Raw genomic sequence first — 7,560 nt, forward strand, 5'->3', positions numbered from 1 at the left:
GGCTGTGGTAAAGCATACAACTATCCCCGTGACGGGGGGTATAGCGTTGAAGGACCTCCAAGACCGCAAGCTTGAGGTTTTATTAAAGCGTATTTTTGACGTGGCGGCTCTGGGGGTCCGAGCGGGCGGCTTGCAGCAGCCTTGTACAGAGGGCCAACCTCCGCTGGGTTCAGCAGCTGCTGACCATGCAGGAGCCTCCCTCCGGGAGAGGCTGAGCAGGCGAATTGTGTTGAGGCGGCGGTCGCTTATACTGCGGATGCCCTGTATGACTTGTTACGCACATCGGCTCGCATTATGTCCTCGGCGGTCTCAGCCAGGAGGTTGCTGTGGCTCCGTCGTTGGTCGGCGGACGCCAACTCCAAGGCGAGGGTTAGGTTCCTTCCCCTTTAAGGGCAAGTTGCTATTTGGCGAGGAGCTGGACCAGCTTATTAAGGACCTGGGTGACAACAAGGTTTACAAGTTGCCGGAGGATAAGCCTCGGCAACCTCGGTCGTTTGGGAATGCTAGGGCTCGCTTTCGGGGGCAACGGCGTTTCCCGTGGGGGAAGAGGGGGTTCCCTTCCCCAGCGGCAGCAGGCGACAAGATCCCAGGCCTGGTCTTCTTCTTCCTTTCGCGGCAGGAGGCCTCTACGCGGGGGGCGCTTCCACAGGCTTTCCTGCCATTAAGCCCGCACAATGAAGGTGCGCGGGCCCACTCCTCCGTTCCCGTTATTGGGGGTCGGCTGTCCCGATTTTGGGAGGAGTGGGTCAAGATCACTTCGGATCAATGGGTCCTCGACGTGGTCCGGTACGGCTACGAGTTGGATTTTGTACGTCCCCCCCGGGATCTCTTCCTGGTATCGCCATGCGGGCCGGTAGAAAAAGCAGGTAGCTATCGCCCAAACGGTCGCCCATCTACAGGCTCTGGGGGCGGTGGTTCCTGTTCCGCGGGACCAGCTGCGGACGGGTCGGTACTCCATATACTTCCTGGTTCCCAAGAAGGAGGGCACCTTCCGACCCATTCTGGATCTCAAAGGAGTAAACAAGGCGTTGCGTGTGCCCCGCTTCCGGATGGAGACCCTCCGGTCTGTTATTGCGGCCGTCCACAAGGGAGAATTCTTGGCTTCTTTGGACCTGACAGAGGCCTATCTTCACATCGGAATAAGAGAACGGCATCAACGGTACTTGAGGTTCACGGTGATGGGGGACCACTACCAGTTTTGTGCCCTCCCCTTCGGGTTGGCCACCGCGCCGAGGGTGTTCACCAAAGTTCTCGTGGTGGTAGCGGCCTCCCTCCGCCGTCAGGGCGTCCTCGTGCATCCCTATCCTCGACGATTGGCTCATTCGAGCAAAGTCGCAGGCGGCCTGCAATCGGGCGGTCTCCTTAGTGGTGCACCAGCTGCAGGAGTTGGGTTGGGTAGTCAACTTCCCGAAGAGCAGACTCGAACCGACCCAACAGCTGGAGTTCCTGGGAGCTCGGTTCGACACCTTGGTGGGCAAGGTTTTTCTTACGCAGCAACGCAGGGTCAATCTCATGACTCAGGTACGGCGCCTGTTGGAGCTCGAGATGCCCACGGTCTGGGATTATTTACAAGTCATTGGTCATATGGTATCTACTATGGAAATGGTACAATGGGCTTTTGCGCATATGCGTCCATTACAAAGAGCACTTCTATCTCGCTGGGATCCCCGCTCGGAGGAGTACGGGATAGAATTGCCTTTACTGGAGCCGGCTCGCTCCAGTCTCTCTTGGTGGCTGAATCCAGCCAATCTCCTGCAGGGGGTGGACCTCGAACCCCCGCCTTGGTTGGTGGTGACAACGGATGCCAGCCTGTTCGGGCTGGGGGAGCGGTCTGCCAGTCCCGTGCGGTCCAGGGCACCTGGTCAGCGCTCCAAGCGACTTGGTCCATCAACCGATTGGAGACCAGAGCGGTCCGCCTGGCCTTGCGGTGTCTCCTTCCCCTGGTACGCGGACGAGCTGTAAGAGTTCTGTCGGACAATGCGACAACAGTGGCGTACATAAATCGACAAGGAGGCACAAAAAGCCTGGCGGTAGCGACCGAGGCCGCGCTATTGATGTCTTGGGCGGAAAGGCACATAGAGCGTCTCGCAGCCACCCACATTGCCGGCGTGGACAACGTTCAAGCGGATTACCTCAGCCGGCAGCACCTGGATCCAGGAGAATGGGAGATCTCGTTGGAGGCGATGGCTCTCATCGAGCGGCGTTGGGGGACTCCGCGCTTGGACCTCATGGCGACTCGGCAAAATGCAAAGGCGGCTCGCTTCTTCAGTCGGAGGAGAGAGCACGCGTCAGAAGGAGTGGACGCGCTAGCACTCCCGTGGCCTCGTCACATTCTTCTGTATGTGTTCCCTCCGTGGCCCCTCGTAGGGAAAGTGCTAAGACGCATAGAGTACCATCGCGGCCCAGTGATCCTCGTGGCTCCGGAATGGCCGCGGCGTCCGTGGTTCGCGGATCTGGTCAATCTGGCAGTGGACGGCCCACTACGTCTCGGTCATCTTCCCAATCTTCTTCGTCAGGGTCCAGTATTTTTCGATCTGGCGGATCGTTTTTGTCTGGCGGCTTGGCTTATGAAAGGAAGCAGTTGAAGAAAAGAGGTTATTCGGACGCGGTGGTGTCTACTCTCCTTCGGGCCCGTCGGTCGTCCACTACGCTCGCCTACGCGAGGGTTTGGAAGGTTTTCCATGATTGGTGTGACACGACGGGTGCTTCGGCCAGACGTTCGTCTGTGGCGGATATCCTTATGTTCTTACAGGACGGATTGAAGAAGGGGCTAGCGTATAATTCGCTTCGAGTTCAGGTGGCGGCCTTGGGCTGCTTGCGAGGTAAGGTAGAAGGCTCTTCCCTTGCGAGTCATCCGGATGTGGCGCGGTTTTTGCGAGGAGTTAGGAACTTGCGTCCTCCCGTCCGGCTTCCCTGTCCGTCTTGGAACTGAACTTAGTACTCCCGTGGCTTGTGTGCGGCTCCGTTTGAACCTATTAAGGCGGCTTCCTTGAAGGATCTGACTCTCAAGGCTGTCTTCCTTGTGGCCATTTCCTCAGCTCGTCGGGTGTCGGAGCTTCAGGCTCTTTCTTGCAGGGAACCGTTTTTTGCGCATTTCGGCGTCGGGGGTTTTCTCTACGAACTGTTCCTTCCTTCCTACCTAAGGTGGTCTCCGCGTTTCATGTCAACCAAACGGTGGAATTACCTTCCTTCTCGGAAGAGGACCTGCAGTCTTCTCAAGGTAGGGACTTGAGGCGTCTGGATGTCCGGCGGATTCTTTTACGCTATTTGGAGGTTACCAATGACTTTAGGAAGTCAGATCACCTTTTCGTGTTGTGGAATGGACCCAAGAAGGGTCTTCAGGCTTCCAAAGCTACGATCGCACGCTGGTTAAAGGGTGCTATTGTGGCCACGTACGTTGGATGTGGGAAGCCTATTCCTGCTGGGCTTAAGGCTCATTCTCTACGTTCTCAAGCGACTTCATGGGCAGAGAATCATTTGGTCTCTTGCCAAGAGATATGCAGGGCGGCCACATGGAAATCTTGGCATACTTTTGCCAGGCATTATCGCCTGGATGTTCGTGGTCCTCCTGCGGAGTCCTTTGGGAGCAGTGTGATTCGAGCGGGACTCTCAGGGTCCCACCCCAGTTAAGGCGGCTTGGGTACATCCCAGCTGTCTGGACTGATCCTGGTACGTACAGGGAAAGGAAAATTAGGTTCTTACCTTTGCTAATTTTCGTTCCCGTAGTACCATGGATCAGTCCAGACGCCCGCCCTTAGTAATTCTGGGAGTCCGCTCGTGTTCCTTTTCTGTGTTTTCTTCCATTACAGTTTGTATTGTATTGTATTGTAATAGATACCACAGTTTCGAGGTGCAGTGTCTCCGTTCCTCGTGTTTTATTGTTCACTCTGTGGTGTCCTGTTTGTTATTTCTGGTTTTACCTGTTCTCAAGGAGGTTTCTACTTGATCTGAGCCTTTAGGTCATGCTATTGATCACAATCCTTTGCCATTCTATTGGGGGTACAGTTGAAGGTGATTCATTTCTTATTTCTGCTTTGATATCACATATACTGAGGGATCGCAGGTGGCACACCAGTATATCTAGGGGGTGCTTTCAGTTTTCTCTCTGACTCCATCTGCTGGAGGGGAGGCATAACCCAGCTGTCTGGACTGATCCATGGTACTACGGGAACGAAAATTAGCAAAGGTAAGAACCTAATTTTCCTTTATTTTCCCTCCTTGATTACTCTCCCTACCTGCATTCCTCTCTTCCACCTCCTCCTCGCTCCGGCCTCTCTGCCCATTTCCCCTGTCCTCTGGGCAAGCAGCAGCTGCTAGGGATGTGCATTCGTCTAGGACGCATTAGACAACTGCCTGCTAACATTGAAATGTTACCAGGCAGTAATGGGGAGTTAGCGCTCACTAACCTGAAATTCGGGGCGGCTGAAAAAAAAAAAAAAGGCCCGAACTGCGGGAAACCGAAATTTCCCACGGCGGGCCGATAACGAAGGCCGAACCAAAAGGTTCGGCCGAAGCACATCTCTAGCAGCTGCAATCTCTCTCTCTGGGTAGGAACCTGGTGGCAGCAGAAACTCCTCCTGGGCTGGGATTTGAGAGCAGCAGTTCTTCCTGGGTTGTAGAATACCACAGCGGCTCCTCCCGTGTCCAGATCCGCCACAGTGGAAGTGGCTTCTTTCCTGGCCTCACTGCAGTGGAAGTTAAGAACATAACAATACTGGGTCAGACCAGATCAAGCCCAGCATCCTGTTTCCAACAGTGGCCAATCCAGGCCATAAGTACCTGGCAAGTACCCAAAAACTAAGTCTGTCCATGCTATTGTTGCTAGTAATAGCGGTGGTTATTATATAAGTCAACTTAATTAATAGCAGGTAATGGACTTCTCATCCAAGAACTTATCCAATCCTTTTTTGAACCCAGCTACACTAACTGCACTAACCACATTCTCTGGCAACAAATTCCAGAGTTTAATTGTGCATTGAGTGAAAAAGAACTTTCTCCGATTAGTTTTAAATGTGCTACTTGCTAACTTCATGGAGTGCCCCTTAGTCTTTCTATTATTCGAAAGAGTAAATAACCGATTCACATTAACCCGTTCTAGACCGCTCATGATTATCCCCCCTCAGCCATCTCTTCTCCAAGCTGAAAAGTCCTAACCTCTTTAGTCTTTCCTCATAGGGGAGCTGTTCCATTCCCTTTATCATTTTGGTCGCTCTTCTCTACCTTCTCCATCACAACTATATCTTTTTTGAGATGTGGCGACCAGAATTGTACACAGTATTCAAGATGCAGTCTCACCATGGAGCAATACAGAGGCATTATGACATTTTCTGTTTTATTCACCATTCTGTTTGCTTTTTTTGACTGCCGCAGCACACTGAGCCAATGATTTCAATGTGTTATCCACTATGACGCCTAGATCTCTTTCTTGGGTGGTAGCTCCTAATATGGAACCTAACATTGTGTAACTATAGCATGGGTTATTTTTCCCTATATGCATCACCTTGCACTTATCCACATTAAATTTCATCTGCCATTTGGATGCCCAATTTTCCAGTCTCAGAAGGTCTTCCTGCAATTTATCACAATCTGCTTGTGATTTAACTACTCTGAACAATTTTGTGTCATCATCTGCAAATTTGATTACCTCACTTGTATTTCTTTCTAGATCATTTATAAATATATTGAAAAATATGGGTCCCAATACAGATCCCTGAGGCACTCCACTGCCCACTCTCTTCCACTTAGAAAATTGTCCATTTAATCCTACTCTCTGTTTCCTATCTTTTAACTAGTTTGTAATCCACAAAAGGACATCACCTCCTATTCCATGACTTTTTAGTTTTCTTAGAAGCCTTTCATGAGGGACTTTGTCAAACGCCTTCTGAAAATCCAAATACACTACATCTATTGGTTCACCTTTATCCACATGTTTATTAACCCCTCCAAAAAAATGAAGCAATTTGTTAGGCAAGACTTCCCATGAGTAAATCCATGTTGACTGTGTTCCATTAAACCATGTCTTTCTATATGCTCTACGATTTTGATCTTGAGAATAGTTTCCACTATTTTTCCTGGCACTGAAGTCAGGCTCACTGGTCTACAGTTTCCAGGATCGTCCCTGGAGCCCTTTTTAAATATCGGGGTTACATCGGCAACTCTCCAGTTTTCAGGTACAATAGATGATTTTAATGTTACAAATTTTAACTAATAGATCAGAAATTTCATTGTTTAGTTCCTTCAGTACCCTAGGATGCATACCATCCGGTCCAGGTGATTTGCTACTCTTTAGTTTGTCAATCTGGCCTACCACATCTTCCAGGATCACAGTGATTTGGTTCAGTTCGTCTGACTCATCACCCTTGAAAACCATCTCCGGAACTGGTATCTCCCCAACATCCTCAGTAAACACAGAAGCAAAGAATTCATTAGTCTTTCTGCAAGTTATTCTCTTTCTGGGCCTGCTGAAGGACAATTATAGCTAAGCTGTGGCATGCTTATGATGATTTCACTATGCTCCCTCCCTAGCACCGAGACTAGATAGCACAGTCATTTTTTCTTCCTCAATCAGCTGGTGCTCCCCCTTCAGATTCGTTCATGTCCCCCAGACCCTCTACATACACTACTTCTTCACAAAACTCTCTAGCATACATCCATCACACAATATCCTACCCATCAAAACACACATACACACACACTCGAACAACATTCATTTCCTCATATGTACCCTCTCCACCCACCTACATCTGTACACAACCCTATATCACTGCATATACACACATGTCTCATATCCTGAAAGCACTTCCCTTCTACAAATCTATGTGGCAGGGGTGGCCAACTCTGGTCCTTAAGAATCACAAACAGACCAGGTTTTCAGGATGTCCACAATGAATATACTTGAGGTAAGTTTGCATTCAATGGAGGCAGTGCATGTACATCTGTCTCATGTATACTCGTGGATATCCTGAAAACCTGGTCTGTTTGTGGCTCTCGAGTACTAGAGTTGGCCACCCCTGCTCTATGGGAAAGCATTCCCAAAGCCATAGCTCTGACTGCTTTCCCTTCTTCCATGTAGAAATACAGTGCCCCATATAATTCCAGAACCTTGGAATAGTAGTGGACAACACCCTGATCAGTAATGTGTGTACAAATACATGCAAGTGGATGTCAAGTGTGTGTTTCCTAAAATGATGTACGATGAGATGTGAACCCAAGAACAAAATAACCCTAATATGATCTATTAATATGATTTTTATCTTTAACATAGTTGACATAATTGTTAAATATCATGGAACACCATTTGATTTGAGATGTAATAATGGTGCCAAAGTGTTCTGTGTTGTTGATGACTAGGCATCTGTGTCTATGAATTTCATAACTTTTCCTCTCTAACTAACCTTTGTGAGATAACTTAAACTAAATATGCTTTAATACATTTTTAACATAGAGCTATTGCTAGTATCTGGCTAGGGACTTTCATTTTCATTTTTTATTGTTCTTTATTTTTCCTGGGAAGTTATCACAGTTTATTTTGACAAGAATGAAAATCAGTTGAAATAAATT

This window comes from Rhinatrema bivittatum, chromosome 4 (genome assembly GCF_901001135.1).
Source record: "Rhinatrema bivittatum chromosome 4, aRhiBiv1.1, whole genome shotgun sequence".
NCBI lineage: Eukaryota > Metazoa > Chordata > Amphibia > Gymnophiona > Rhinatrematidae > Rhinatrema > Rhinatrema bivittatum.